The sequence below is a fragment of the Colobus angolensis genome, unplaced genomic scaffold (assembly GCF_000951035.1).
Source record: "Colobus angolensis palliatus isolate OR3802 unplaced genomic scaffold, Cang.pa_1.0 Scaffold383, whole genome shotgun sequence".
Taxonomy (NCBI): Eukaryota; Metazoa; Chordata; class Mammalia; order Primates; family Cercopithecidae; genus Colobus; species Colobus angolensis.
Window position 1 is genome coordinate 1932314 of NW_012117188.1, and position 15168 is coordinate 1947481.

The following is a 15168-nucleotide window of genomic DNA, read 5'->3' on the forward strand; positions in this document are numbered from 1 at the left end:
AGCCTCCCGAGTAGGATTACAGGCACATGCCACCACGCCTGGCTAATTTTTGTATTTTTAGTAGAGACAGGGTTTCACCATATTCGCCAGGCTGGTCTCGAACTCCTGCCCTCAAGTGATTCACCCGCCTTCGCCCCCCAAAGTGCTGGGATTACAGGCGTGAACCACCACACCCAGCCTGATAGTTCCAATGGTTAATTCGAAAACAAGGCACAGGCCAGGTGCAGTGACTCACACCTGTAATCCCAGTGCTTTGGGAGGCTGAGGCGGGTGGATCACCTGAGGTCAGGAGTCCAAGACCAGCCTGGCCAACTTGGTGAAATCCCATCTCTACTAAAAAATACAAAAAATTAGGCGGGCATGGTGGTGGGTCCCTGTAATCCCAGCGACTTGGGAGGCTGAGGAGCAAGAATCGATTGAACCCAGGAGGCGGAGGTTGCAGTGAGCAGAGATGGTGCCACTGCAGTCCAACCTGGGCAACAGAAAGAGACTCTATCTCAAAAAAAAAAAAAAGGTCACAGCTGGGTGTGGTGGCTCACACCTGCAATCCCAGCACTTTGGGAGGTCAAGGCGGGTGGATTGCTTAAGCCCAGGAGTTTAAGATCAACGTAAGCAACATGGCAAAATCAAATATACAGAATTTAGCCGGGTGAGGTGCTGCTCGCCTGTAGTTCCAGCTACCTGGGAGACTGAGGTGGGAGGATCTCTGGAGCCTGGGAGGTCGAGGCTTCAGTGAGCTGTGATTGCACCACTGAACTCCAGCCTAGGTGACAGAGGGAGACCCTGTCTCAAACAAACACAAACAAAAAAACAAAAACAAGGCACGTCAAAGAATCTTCCTTTCTAATTCTCCTGCCTGCTCTTGCTACTATCACTGACTTTTGCCATCCGAGGCTGATGCTGAACTTCATGGCAGTGGCCTGTTTCATAGTGTTAGGTTCCACTACACACCACAGGGGGCAGCAAGTAGAATTGGGTGAAACTGGACCCCAGACTGGCCTTGTCACTCACTGCTCTCTGAGTTTTGACAAATGTCTCATCCTCTTTAGTAATCTCATCAAGGTAGTGAGAATTTTAGTATCTATCTTATAGAGTTTGTTGTAATGGTTAAATTAGTCACATAAGCATATGCAGCACAATGTCTGGTGTATAGTAAGTGCTTAATAAAAGTAGCTTTTAGTATACTTTCCCTGTTACATTGAATAAAATGCTAGTAACACTACTCTAACACCAACTAAAAGAATGGCTACTTCCAGCTGGGTATGGTGGCTCATGCTTATAATCTCAGTACTTTGTGAGGCCAAGGTAGGGGGGACCACTGGAGCCCAGGAGTTAAACCAGCCTGGGCAACATAGCGAGACTCTATTTCTACAAAAAATAAAAGTTTAAAAAAATGGCTACTTTCAAATGTCCTTCAAAAGGTGCTATTGCTTTGTGGTTTACAGTATATCACCTTTCATAAATTATGTTTTACTTCTTGTTTGCTTGTTTTTGTTTTGTTTTGTATTGTTTTGTTTTTTTTTTTTTTGAGACGGAGTCTCGCTGTGTTGCCCAGGCTGGAGTGCAGTCGTGCGATCTTGGCTCACTGCAAGGTCCACCTCCTGGGTTCACGCCATTCTCCTGCCTCAGCCTCGCGAGTAGCTGGGACTACAGGTGCCCACCACCATGCCTGGCTAATTTTTTGTATTTTTAGTAGAGACGGGGTTTCACTGTGTTAGCCAGGATGGGTCTCGATCTCCTGACCTCGTGATCCGCCCGCGTTGGCTTCCCAAAGTGCTGAGGTTACAGGCATAAGCCTTCGCACCCGGCCTGCTTGTTGTTTACTACTAATATTTATTTGGTGCCTACCATATCCTAGCACTACATACTAGGGAATATTGAAGATATGAAGATAAATAAGCAGCAGCAGGTCAGTTTTAGAAAGGCTAAACGTAATGAGAATATAAATTTATACTCTGTCAGTTCAAAGTGTGAGCAGAGTTCAGTGGAAATACTGAGATGGAGCAATTAACTCTGGGTAAGTAGAGAAAAGAAAATACCACCAGGCGGGGTGGCTCTATGCCTGTAGTCCCAGTATTTTGGGAGGCCCAGGAGTTCAAGACCAGCCTGTGCAACATATTGAGACCTTGTCTCTACTAAAATTAAAAAAAAAATTAACCGGGAAGGGTGGCGTGTTCCTGTAGTCCCAGCTACTTGGGAAACTAAGGGAGAAGGATTGCTTGAGCCCAGGGGTCAAGGCTGTAGTGAGCCATGATTGTGCCGCTGCACTCCAGCACGGGTGACAGAGTGAGACCCTGTCTCAAAAAAAAAAAAAAAAAAAAAAAAATTGGTTGGGGGAGAAGAAAGAAAATCCAAGAAAGTAAATTAGGAGGGTCTTGAAGGCTGAATAAGAAAAGAGCAAGTGCTAGTCCTGGCCTCCCTGGGTGCAGCGCACTCCCTGCCTGCTGCAGCCTGACTCGGCCCCCCAGTCTCCCGAGGCCACTCCCCCAGACCTCACTAAGGCAGCAGCACAGCACGCTTGACTTCATGCTTGGCGCCAAAGCTGATGGTGAGACCATTCTAAAAAGCCTCCAGTCCATTTTCCAGAGTCGAGGGATGGCGGAGTCAGTGCACACCTGGAGGGACCATGGCTATTTAGCAACCTGCACAAACAAGAACGGCAGCTTTGCCAATTTGAGAATTTCCCTACATGGATTGTGTTGCTGGACCTTCAGAGTTACGATGGTGACGCACAAGGCAAAGAAGAGATCGACAGTATTTTGAACAAAGTAGAAGAAAGAATGAAAGAATTGAGTCAGGACAGTACTGGGCGGATAAAACAATTACCACCCATAGTTGGAGGAGGAGCCATCAACAGATATTGGCCCATTGCCGATGGGCGCCTGGTTGAATACGACGTAGATTGAGGTGGTGTATGATGAAGATTCATCTTATCAAAATATAAAAATTCTACACTCGAAGCAGTTTGCAAATATTCTCATCCTAAGTGGGGATGTTAATTTACCAGAGAGTGATTTGTTGTATACCTGGGCCGTCATGGCAGTGGCAAAGAAGATTACACTGGCAAAGATGTACTCATTCTGGGAGACAAACATGGGGGCATATTGTGCGAAATAGTCAAACTAAAACCAAAGATGGTCTTGGTAGAGCTTGAGCAAATGGTGATCAATGGATGTAAGAAGTATATGTGAAAAACGTGTGGCGATGTCTTAGACAATCTTAAAGGAGGCTGCTATGAGGTTCTAATGGAAGACTGTATTCCGGTACTGAAGAAGTACGCCAAAGAAGGGAGATAATCTTATTATGTGATTAATGATTTGACAGCTGTTCCAATCTCTATGTCTCCAGAAGAAGATTCCACATGGGAGTTTCTCAGACTGATTCTTGACCTCTCAATGAAAGTATTGAAACGGGATGGGAAGTACTTTACACAGGGGAAGTGTGTCAATCTGACAGAAGCGCTGTCACTCTGTGAAGAACAGCTGGGGCGCCTGTATTGTCCTGTGGAATTCTCAAAGGAGATCGTCTGTGTCCCTTCGTACTTGGAATTGTGGGTATTTTACACTCGTTGGAAGAAAGCTAAACCTTGAAGATGAATAGCCCCTAAATCACATGTGCTGCAAATGGCCTTCCTGACCTCCATATGTTGTACATGACATCAAAATGAGTCAGGTAATTGATTGTGAATTCCTCAAAGTTTTCCTTTTTTTAATTATTATTTTTAATTTAAAAAAGCAAATGGGAAATCCGTATTTTGATGAGCTTAGGGTGTTATTTTTTTGAAAGTCAGCTGAAGGATGGTTAGACAGCACAGCGAAGACTGCTAAATGCACTGACCCCTCCTGGAATGTGACTTTTGTTCCTTTTTATTTCTCTGTGGGCCTTTGCTTTTGTTTTGGTAGATCTTCAGTTTAGATGTTTGGAGGAATGAACATCATTGTTTTGTGTTGAAGGAAAGATCTTGATGGTGTTTCTTTCCCCGAAAGTTGACTTAGATATTAACATTTGGTGCTTTCAAGAGAAAGTTAAAAAAAATGAATAAGAGCCGGGCGCGGTGGCTCAAGCCTGTAATCCCAGCACTTTGGGAGGCGGAGACGGGCGGATCACGAGGTCAGGAGATCGAGACCATCCTGGCTAACACGGTGAAACCCCGTCTCTACTAAAAAATACAAAAAACTAGCCGGGCAAGGTGGCGGCCGCCTGTAGTCCCAGCTACTCGCGAGGCTGAGGCAGGAGAATGGCGTAAACCCGGGAGGCGGAGCTTGCAGTGAGCCGAGATCCGGCCACTGCACTCCAGCCTGGGCGACAAAGCAAGACTCTGTCTCAAAAAGAAAAAAAAAAGAATAAGAATTGCTTCAATTAAAATTACAAAAAAGAAAAAAAAAAGAAAAAAGCAAGTGTGGTTGGGTGTAGTGGCTCACGCCTGTAATCCCAGCACTTTGGGAGGCCGAGGCAGGCAGATCACAAGGTCAGGAGTTCGAGACCAGCCTGAGCAATATAGTGAAACCCCATCTCTATTAAAAATACAAAAATTAGCTGAGCGTGGTGGCAGGCACCTGTAGTCCCAGCTACTCGGGTGGCTGAGGCAGGAGAATCGCTTGAACTGGGAAGTGGAGGTTGCAGTGGACTGAGATCCTGCCACTGCATTCCAGCCTGGGTGACAGAGTGAGACTCTGTCCCCCCCCCCAAAAAAAAAAAAGAAAAAGAAAAAAGAAAAGAGCAAGTGTGTTCCAGTTAGGGAAAACTGGGTATGTAAAGCCACATGGGCATGAAAGGATACCTTATGATAGGCGAGATAAAACTTAAGGAATAAATGTTATAGTTGAAGCAGCTCTCAGAACTTTCCTTCAAGGCTGGATATTTAACAGCAAGTCTTTGATCTTTGGAGGAAAGGGACTAGAGATGGTTGGAATCCTGGGTAAACACTGACCTTTTAGTATCCTAGAGGTGAGATTGAATTCACTGCTAATTAGTGTTGGTTTTGGCTCCCCTAGGGAAGAGTAAACATAAAGAAGGCAAGGAGCAGGAACTCAGGCAAAGGCAAGTGTGTGGGTGTGTACATTTCCAGAACTACTTGGAGAAATTGAGAAGTGCAAAGAAGGTCTTGAAAATAGAACAGGAATTATGTCTCATGCTTTAAAATAAAGTAAATTCTGCTGGAAGCGACTAACACATCATACCCTAAAAATAAAAACAGAGGGAAAATGGAGCCTCTTTTACTGTTGATGTGATCATTTTAACCTTGGCAGCCTTCCAAGGGAAAACCATAATCAGGTTGTTTTTATTGTTTGCGGGCTGGAGCAAATGCTGGTTTGTAAACATTGTAATGAGTCCAACTCAATAGCCTTAGGAATGTCTACCCGCATTTGAGGTATGCTTCACTGGGAGCCCTAAGAGTGTTGTGCAAAAGCAATGGGGCAACTCATCAAACCCACAATGTTTCAGAAATTTTCCAGCTAGAGAGGTGCTCTGGTTTAGGGGCACATTGAACAAACCTGCCTTTGTTTCAGGAGAAAACACTGGAAAGGGTTTTGCTTTTTTTGTTTGCTTGCTTTTAATTTTTTGTCCTGTCTTTTTCTTCATAGAACAGTTGTTTGTGGTGATTTTTTTGTTTGTGGTGATTTTTTTTTCAACCAAAAAAGGATGTTTATGAGAGAATTATCTATTTCTGTATCTTCTGGTATCCACGCTACCTTTATTTATTTGTTTTAATTTTATTTTATTTCTTTTGTTTTTTGAGACAGAGTCTTGCTCTGTTGCCCAGGCTGGAGTGCAGTGGCATGATGTCAGCTCACTGTAACCTCTGTCTCCCGGGTCCAAGTGATCCTCCCACCACAGCCTCCAGAGTAGCTGGAATTATAGGCGCCACCACGCCCATCTAATTTTTGTATTTTTAGTAGAGATGGGGTTTCACCATGTTAGCCAGGCTGGTCTCGAACTCTTGACATCAAGTGATCCATCCGCCTGGGCCTCCCAAAGTGCTGGGATTACAGGCATGAGTCACCACACCCGGCCTCATGCAACCTTTAAAAACATCTGAACAATTCAAGTCAATTCAGCCAGTGGTTACAGACTCTTCCCTGGTGCCCAGAATTTGAAATGAGTAAGATCAAGGACCTGTCCCACAGAAACGCACATTACGGTGGGGAGGACAAGTATGTACACAGTAACTGAAACACCAGACAGGATTTGAAGATGTTGGAAATACTGGAGGAAGAGCTGAATTCTGCTTAGGGTATTAGAAAGAGAAGAGACCAGGAGGGGAGGAGAAGAGAAGAGAGGAGAGGGGAGGAGAGGAGAGGGGAAAAATTTAAGCTGAATTTGAATAATAGGTAGAATTTCAACCATTAGATGGTTGTGATAAGAAAAGGAATAAAATTAATCTCTTGTAAAGCAAGAATTTAAAACAAATTTTGTGTGCAGTAACAAATAAAACCAGTTTTTATTTATTTATTTATCCATTCCATAAACATATATTGAGTATCTATGAGGTGCCAGGCACTGTTTAGAGATAAAGATGCGTAAAACATCTTCCCTGCCCTCAGGTGAAGAGAGATGTGAACATAAAAACTTATGCTACAGAGAGTCAATTATCGACAGAGGGGTGCACAAAATACTCTGGGGGCACCACGGACTGGAGGGAGTCAGAGACTTCACAGAGAAACAGAGACTTGGAGGTTCAGTGGGGAATGGGATGAGGAAAACATTATATGCAGGGGGAATGTCATGTATTGTCGTGTACAAAGACACAGAAGCATGAAACTGCATGGGATTGTAGGGGAGCCAAGAGGAAAGTTCCCTTCACCCTCTGCAGGTTCACTGAAAAGTTACTGACATGAAGCAGATTAATAGGAGAAAAGGCATGCAAATTTGTTTAACATGTATACACGGAGGCTTCAGAATTAAGACCCAAACTCCCAGTGAGGTATAGAAGCTTATCTGCCATCACATCTTGATGTTACAGAAAGAGTGGGGACTTGGATCTGGGTGTAGTGGCTCACACCTGTAATCCCAGTACTTTGGGAGGCAAGGCTGGTGGATCACTTGAGGTCAGGAGTTCAAGACCAGCCTGGCTAACATGGTGAAATCCCCATCTCTACAAAAAATACAAAAATTAGCAGGGCATGATGGCAGATGCCTGTAATACTAGCTACTCAGGAGGCTGAGGCAGGAGAATCACTTGAACCCAGGAGGCAAAGATTTCAGTGAGCCAAGATTGCGCGGCTGTACTCTGGACTGGGTGATAGAGTGAGAACCTTTCTCAAAAAAAAAAGGAAAAGAAAAGAAAGAGGAAAGAAAGATTTGGATCATGGCAAAAGAGATTATGGGAGTGGGGAAAAAAGGAATTATGTTAAGGGGCAATGAACCGATAGGGAACAGAGATTAACTTGTAAATAGGTCTCTTTGACAGTGGAAGGTTCTGGTCTGCTCAGTTGTGGTTACATTCTTACTCTTGTAGTGGGGGAAGAAAAAACAGTTGTTCTCCTTGGTGGGTCTGGATCTTAGGCAGATAGAAACTTCAGCTTTCTCAAAGAAGTTGTCTGTCTAAGATCCACACCCACCAAGGTCTTTGGGAACGACCGTGGGGACTGGGGGGAATGTCAGTGAGACCTTGCAGTTTCTTCAGTTCAGCATGTCAATATTCCAATATTTTGGAATATTGTCTGTTAAGCCCCAACAGGATGTTTGTGAGACCTCAAGTACTTGGAGACATCTCAAATATAGGGCATATGGGGGGGCAGGTGGGAACAGGGGAGATGAGAAATGAAGCTAGAAATAAAGCCAAGAACTAGATCTTGAAGAGCTTTCTAGACCATGCAATGGAAATCTAATTTTATCCTATAGGCATTTTAATGAAGGATTTTAAGCAGGGCAGTACTATAGTAAAATCTACATTTTGGAATAATCACACAAGTGGTTTCCTGGAGAATAAAATTGAGCTGGACAAGATGGCAAGTAGGGAAGCCTGCTAGAAGGTTCTTTCAGCCACGTAGGCACAGGATGGGATTAAGACCGTTAGAGTCCATCACCCTTCATCAAAACACACATGCAACTCAAAATTCAAGCAAAGCTAACCATATAAGACTAACAAAAACAAAATTCGGATTTTTCTTAGGATGATTACCTAGATGCATTGAGAAGTATATGTATTGAATATAAAAGTATTTTAAGACTTATTTCCCCCTCTCTTGGATGTGTCTCATCTGCTGGTGCCTTAAAGCATGTGCATCTCTACCTACTGTGGGATCCCAGGATGGAAATGTAAAAGGATTGGGGTGGTGTGGAAGTGGGAGGATCAAAAGGATTGGGTGAGGGGAGCATAGAGGCCAGGGATGGCACCTAGGTTTCCTGCTTGGCCAACAGATAGCACACATCGTTTCTGGGTTTCTGTTCCCTATCCTTCCCAACACATGGCAGAGTCCTCCTCCCAGACAGGAACGGTCCCAACCTGTTCCTGTTGCAGAGGCCCTCTATCCTTTGAGCTTAGTCCAGGCTCCAATAGGGATTTTTAAATACCCTCCATGAGGACCAAAAATAAATCCCTCCACAGTCTTCAAAATGCTCAGGACCAGGTGGTTTCAGCACCATTGTCATGAGGCTCCAGAAGCAACCCTGGGGCTCAGGAGAGGAGGGCTCAGCAGGACTTCCTCATTCCTTCCTCCCATTGCTAGTCCTCCTCCTTTTAGTGGCTGCTGTGTACAAAGATAACCCAGTCCCCTTAGTCACTCTGGGACTGTGACTCAGTGACAAAAGGAGAGGATGCAGCCTGATAGACACCAACTCTACATGTCTGGGAACAAGGCCCCAGGCAGCAACTACATATATCACTGGGATTGCTCCTGAATGTTCTAGAGCACCAAATACTCTGTTGGGAAGCATATTCTCACCATGCACTTGGGTCCAGTGTTCATTGCACTGTTTCCTTTCAAGAGCCTCAAAGCCCTAACTTCAAGAGCAAACAAAGGCAAATTTAGAATGTGTACCAGATATATTCTCAATTATAGCTTCAGCTTCCCCTCTGTGTTCGCCCAGGTGCAGAGTATGGGCTCCCATATGTGCCATTTACTGTTTTTCATCAATATTTAAGCATCCACCTTTGCCAGAGGGTGTCCTCAGGCAACAGGTAACTATGCCACCATTTCAACCACTTATTTGGTGCCTGATATCATTTTTTCTAAGTCATCCTATTTCTGAATTGAAAACTTTGAAAAAAATCTCCATTTTTTTCTTCTTTCTTTCCTTCTTCCTCTTTCCTTTCTTTCTTTCTCTCTCTCTCTCCCCCCCTCCCTCCCTCCCTTCCTTTCTTTCTTCTTTCTCTTTCTTTTCTTTTCCTGTCTTTTCTTTTTGAGATGGAGTCTCATTCATTGTCACCCAGGCTGGAGCACAGTTGGCTTACTGCAACCTCCACCTCCCAGGTTCAAGTGATTCTCGTGCCTCAGCCTCCCAAGTAGCTGGGATTACCGGCATGCATCACCACATCTGGCTAATTTTTTTTTTTTTTTGAGATGGAGTCTCACTGTGTCACCCAGGCTGGAGTGCAGTGGCACATTCTTTGCTCACTGTAATCTCCGCTTCCCAGGTTCAAGTGATTCTCCTGCCTCAGCCTCCTGAGTAGCTGAGATTACAGGTGCCTGCCACCACGCCTGGCTTATTTTTGTATTTTTTAAGTAGAGACCGGGTTGGCCAGGCTGGTCTTGAACCCCTGACCTCAGGTGAGTCACCCACCTCGGACTCCCAAAGTGCTGGGATTACAGGCGTGAGCCACTGCCCTGGCCAATTTTTTATTTTTGGAAGAGATGGGTTTCACCATGTTGGCCAAGCTGGTCTCAAACTCCTGATCTCAAGTGATCTGCCTGCCTCAGCCTCCTAAAGTGCTGAGATGACAGGCGGGAGCCACCATGCCAAGCTCGCTCGCTCTTTCTTACTTTCTCTCTCTCTCTCTCTGTCCTTCCTTTTTTCTTTTCTTTCTTTTTTTTTCTTTTGTCTTCCCTTTTTACCCAGGCTGGTCTTGAACACCTGGCCTTAAGCAATCCTCCCACCTTGGCCTCTCAAAGTGCTGGCATTACAGGCATGAGCCACCACACCCAGCCAAAAATATCTCAGTTTTGGAATGCTGGACTCGACCATCCCAGGCAGCTGAGCCAGTTTACTGTATCAGGGAGGATTCACTCACTTTTACATACGTTGTTATCAGAGACAGGCCACATTCCCAGATCACAGTAGAGATATATGCATATTTTTAGCCCTTAAACCAAGAAAATCTCTGTTGTAATTATAAGTAGGCAAAACACTATCATCATCAATAAAAACACACCGAGAAGTATACATTGTAAACTTTGAAAAAAACTTGAATTCTCCACTTCTACCCCAATTTCATTTCCCTCCTTCCTGGCAACAACTGGGCCTTCATTTGTGCAGAACTTTTCTTGAACTTTGCGAATATCTTTCCTTATCTATGAATAGACGTCCAATTACATGAATAGTGACTGTCATGAAACTCTCAGAAATGTGCCTATTTTGTGGACTTCATGGTTATTTACCTTACACCCTCCTTATCTTCACACTTATAAATAATTCTTAAATTTCAAGCTAAAGTTGTACGGAGGTGGGGGTAGGTGTGAACTGAGAATCAGAAACCTTCTCCATGCATACTTCTGAATATTTTTATGTTTAGGCTGTGATCTTTTTGTGGTTTTCTGCATTTAAATAATGTCCAGTCTCTAGAGCTCAAGCTTTGCTCATGAGCTGCCCTGTGATTTGACAGGTCTTCATTATCTGCTTTCACTTACCTCCTTGGGAAAATGTTTTCAGCCAGAAATACTGGGTCAATTAGCAAGTACTATGGAACAGTGTGTAATTCTCAGAACTGGCTCCCAAAGCCCTCTGGCTCCCTGGTGAGCAACACTTAAATGCCTCTCCAACATTGTGTAATCACTTCTTCAATCAGCCGCACATCAGTTCCCGCTCTGGGGAGGGAAGTGTGCCTAATTTCATTTGCCTTTCTCTTCATCACTCATGAAGGATGAAGGTCTTCTGTGCAGATGCCTCCTGAGCCCATCAGTTTTTGGAGTAGTAAAGGCTCAGCCAGCAAAAGGCCCATCCATTTTTCTTTTTTCAAGATGGAATCTGGCTCTGTTGCCCAGGCTGGAGTGTAGTGGCGCAATCTCAGCTCACTGCAACCCCTGCCTCCGGGGCTCCAGTGATTCTCCTACCTCATCCTCCTGAGTAGCAGGGATTACAGGCGTGAGCCACCATGTCCAGCTAATTTTTGTATGTTTAGTAGAGATGGTGTTTTGCCATGTTGGCCTGGCTAGTCCCTAATCCCTGACCTCAAGTGATGTGCCCACTTGGTCCTCCCAAAGTGCTGGGATTACAGGCATAAGCCACCATGCCTGGCCCCATCTTTTCCTTTTAACAAGCGGTTTACTTTGCTTTCCCAAGCCAAGTAGACCTGCATGAGCTTTGACTTCACAATTCTTGTTCTTCAATGGATTTACGTTATTACTTACTACGCTCCCTTCAGATGTAGGGCCAGTTTAGATTTGACATATTTTCTCTTCATGTAAAGTTCAGAATGACTGCAGATACCTACATAATTTATGGTTTTCCTGGCTCCCCAGGAAATATATCACTGGAGAGGCAGGCACTCCCCAGAGGCTTTTCTGTTTCCCATCATGTTGAATATTTATTTGATTTGAAAAAACCTACTCATTCTTTCGATCTTGGTGTACATATAGGTATATACCAATAAGAAATGTAAATACCCTTTATTGTCATTTTATTTCCTGAGTAGCATTTTAAAATGTAGTATTGTTTTGTATGGACTAAATAAGGCTTTTTCTGAAGACCCCAGGCATGGTTTTCTGTGAAGTGAGTGAGGAAATGGAAACTGGTGAGTCTGACTCTGTGTTTGCTCAGGGCTGGTACTCAGTGAGCCCCCTATGAATTTTGAACAGTCATTCATGATAATTGAGGAAAGAAAAGCTGTATCGGGAGAGAAATCAGATGCGATGAGCATGAACACAAAAGGGCTGCCTTTTTTCTCTGAGATGCAGGATGTGGGCTTAAATGTTAATCTCTTGAGATGAGTGCATTTCATATCTTTTGACAGTGCAGTAAAGAAAGGTATCAGAGATTGGGTAAAAAGATAAAGAAATATTGGCACTTAGTGTATGAAGGCTTTTTGGAAGAGGTGAGCAAGAAGTATTTTAGTTACTGCGGACAAATCATGGAACCTTTTTGTCCTTTGTCTCCTAATTCATAAAGCAAGGAGGTAGGAGGAGAGAAGCACTGAAGTGTCTTCAATTTCTTGCCTTCCCCGATTGTATAAGTCTTTATATTTTGGACAGTTTAAGCAAGACCAGTAGGCAGGATCTAAATAAAAGTATGAAAATGGAGATAGCTGTTGAGAATGTAAGCTGGCTGGAAAATGTGGGCAGAGATGGGAATGACAGAAAGAGAACATAAATGGTCTGGAATCAGAAAGTTATATTTAATCTGAAAATGTGGTCAAGGTAGGAAAAGGATTTTGGGGGCAGCTGGCTGGATGGTTTGCATGAAGTGAATATTTTCTAGTGTGACATTTTAATTCCTTTGGTTATTTTAACAGCTTTATTGAGATATAATTCAGATATCATGCAATTCACTCATTTAAAGTATACAACTCAATGGTTTTGCATATTCAGAGAGTTGTGCATACACCACCACAATCAATTTTGGAACATTTTCATTACCCTAAAAAGAAACCCTGCTTTGCTTAGCCAGCTTTACCAATCTCTCCCCTCATACTCCAGTCAACCATGAATCTACTTTGTCTGTATAGATTTGCCTCTTCAGAACATTTTATGTAAATGGAATCATACAATGTGGTCCTTTGTGACTGGTTTCTTTCACTTAATGTAATGTTTTCAAGAGTCATTTATGTTGTAGCATGTATCAGTACTTCATTTCTGTTTATTACTGAATAGTATTCCATTGTATGAATATATTACCTGTATTTATCCATTCATCAGTTGATGAATATTGGATTGTTTCTACTTTTTGGCTACTATAAGTAAAGCTGCTATGAGCACTCATGTACAAGTTTTTGTGTGGACATGCAAAAAAAAAAAAAAAAAAAGTCCTGCACCATATTACATTCCAACCAGCAGCGTATTAGGGTTTCAGTTTCTCTACACCCTTGCCAACACTTGTTATTAATTATCTTTTTTTAGCCATTCTAGCAGGTATGAAGTAGTATCTGACTGTGGTTTTGCATTACCTGATGGATAATGATGTTGAACATCCTTTAATGTGCTTATTGGTCATTTGTATATTTTCTTTGGAGAAATATTTATTCAGATCTTCTGTCTTTTTTTTTTTTTTTGAGATGGAGTTTTGCTCTGTCGCCCAGGCTGGAGTGCAGTGGCACTATCTTGGCTCACTGCAAGCTCCGCCCGAGTTCAAGAAATTCTCTTGCCTCAGTCTCCCGAGTACCTGGGATTACAGTTGTGCGCCACCACGCCTGGTTAATTTTTATATTTTTAGTGGATACAGCGTTTCACCATTTTGGCCAGGCTGGTCTCAAACTCCTGACCTCAGGTGATCCACCCACTTCAGCCTCCCAAAGTGCTGGGATTATAGGCATGAGCCACCATTCCCAGGCCTCTATTTCCTTTTTGAGACTGAGTCTCACTCTATCGCCCAGGCTGGAGTGCAGTGGCTCGATCTGAGCTCACTGCAACCTCTGGCTCCTGGGTTCAAGTGATTCTCCTGCCTCAGCCTCCTGAGTAGCTGGGATTATAGGCACCCACCGCCATGCCTGGCTAATTTTTGTATTTTTAGTAGAGATAGGGTTTCACCATGTTGGCCAAACCGGTCCTGAACTTCTGACCTCAAGTGATCTGCCTGCCTTGGCCTCCCAAAGTGCCGGGATTACAGGCGTGAGCCACTGTGCCCAGCCTCCTCTGTCTATTTTTAATTGGGTTATATATTAGTATGTTTTGCATTGCTATAAAGGAATACCTGAGACTGAATAATTTATGAAGACACCTATTTGGCTCACAATTCTGCCAGCTGTACAAGAAGCATGGTACCATCATCTGCTTAGCTTTTGGTGAGGCCTCAGGAAGTTTGCATTCATGGTGGAAGGCAAGAGGAGCCAGTGTGGCACATGGCGAGAGAGGGAGTGAAAGAGAGAGGAGGAGGTGCCATGCTCTTTAAAACAACCAGCAATCCGTGAACTAATAGAGCAAACTCACTCACTAACACGGGACGACATGAAGCAATTCATGAGGGATCCTTCCCCAGGACCCAAATATTTCCCATTAGACCCCACCTCCTTCAAAATTGAGGATCAAATTTTTCTTCTTCTTCTTTTTTTTTTTCATGACAGAGTCTCATTCTGTCTCCCAGGCCCCAGTGCAGTGGTGCAGTCACATTCACTGCAGCCTCAACTTCTCAACTCAAGAGATCCTGCCACCTCAGTGCCTCCACTCCACTCCCTATGAGCTGAGACTATAGGAATGATATGGTTTGGCTGTGTCCCCACCCAAATCTCATCTTGAATTGTAGTTCCCATAATCCCCATGTGTCATGGGAGAGGCCAGGTGGAGATAACTGAATCATGGGGGCAGTTTCCCCCATCCGTTCTTATGATAGTGAGCGAGTTCTCATGAGATCTGATGGTTTTATAAGGGACTTTTCCTGCTTTTGCTCAGCACTTCTTCCTTGCTGCTATCATGTGAAGGAGGACATGTTCGCTTCCCCTTCTGTCATGATTGTAAGTTTCCTGAGGCCTCCCCAGCCCTGCAGAACCATGAGTTATTAAACCTCTTTCCTTTATAAATTACCCAGTCTCAGGTATGTCTTTATTAGCAGCATGAGAACGGACTAATACAAGGCATGAACCACCAGACTGTCTAATTCTAACAATTTTATTTGTAGAGACAGTGTCTCACTATGATGCACAGGCTGGTCTCAAACTCCTGGGCTCAAGTGATCCTCCCACCTCAGCCTCCCAAAGTGCTGGGATTGCAGGTGTGAGCCACCATACCCGGCCCGGGGATCAAATTTCAACATGAGATTTGGAGGGGACAAATATCCAAATGATATCAGGTGATATTAAAACAATTATTGAGTTGTGTTACTTACAGATTCCACATACAGATACAAGTCCCTTATTAGACA

At 43.8% G+C, this 15168-nt stretch overlaps 1 protein-coding gene and 1 pseudogene across 4 annotated transcripts in view; both read left to right on the forward strand.

Annotated features, from left to right (window-relative positions):
* The window catches only part of LOC105520664, a 16421-nt pseudogene extending 12407 nt beyond the window's left edge, over positions 1–4014 (forward strand). The window contains exon 2 of the transcript XR_001003170.1: positions 2469–4014. The product of XR_001003170.1 is annotated as a spermine synthase pseudogene (transcript). The remainder of the gene's footprint in view (positions 1–2468) is intronic.
* Positions 1–15168, forward strand: part of NIM1K (NIM1 serine/threonine protein kinase) — a 94595-nt gene that overhangs the window by 12075 nt on the left and 67352 nt on the right. The window lies entirely within an intron of this gene.